The following is a 275-nucleotide window of genomic DNA, read 5'->3' as shown; positions in this document are numbered from 1 at the left end:
CCATGCCTAATTGTGTAAATAAAATCCTAATTATATATATAATGTTTGTTCTTAAATTATTAAAAGTGATTCAGTTTTTTTAATAAATATTATATAAATATTTAAACTCTGATTAATATTTTGATACTATACTTTTTGTGAAATTACTTGCTAAATTGCCAATTTTGTGACCTTTCATTAAATGTTACAATAAACATTTCCTTCAAAAACGTTACTCCAGAAAATAAATAATAATATCAACTCTCTTTCCCTACAATTTTCTTTTGCCTCTCTCT

This window comes from Penaeus monodon, chromosome 27 (genome assembly GCF_015228065.2).
Source record: "Penaeus monodon isolate SGIC_2016 chromosome 27, NSTDA_Pmon_1, whole genome shotgun sequence".
Classification (NCBI taxonomy): Eukaryota; Metazoa; Arthropoda; class Malacostraca; order Decapoda; family Penaeidae; genus Penaeus; species Penaeus monodon.
The sequence above is the reverse complement of the archived record's forward strand: the minus strand, read 5'-3'. Positions refer to the sequence as shown.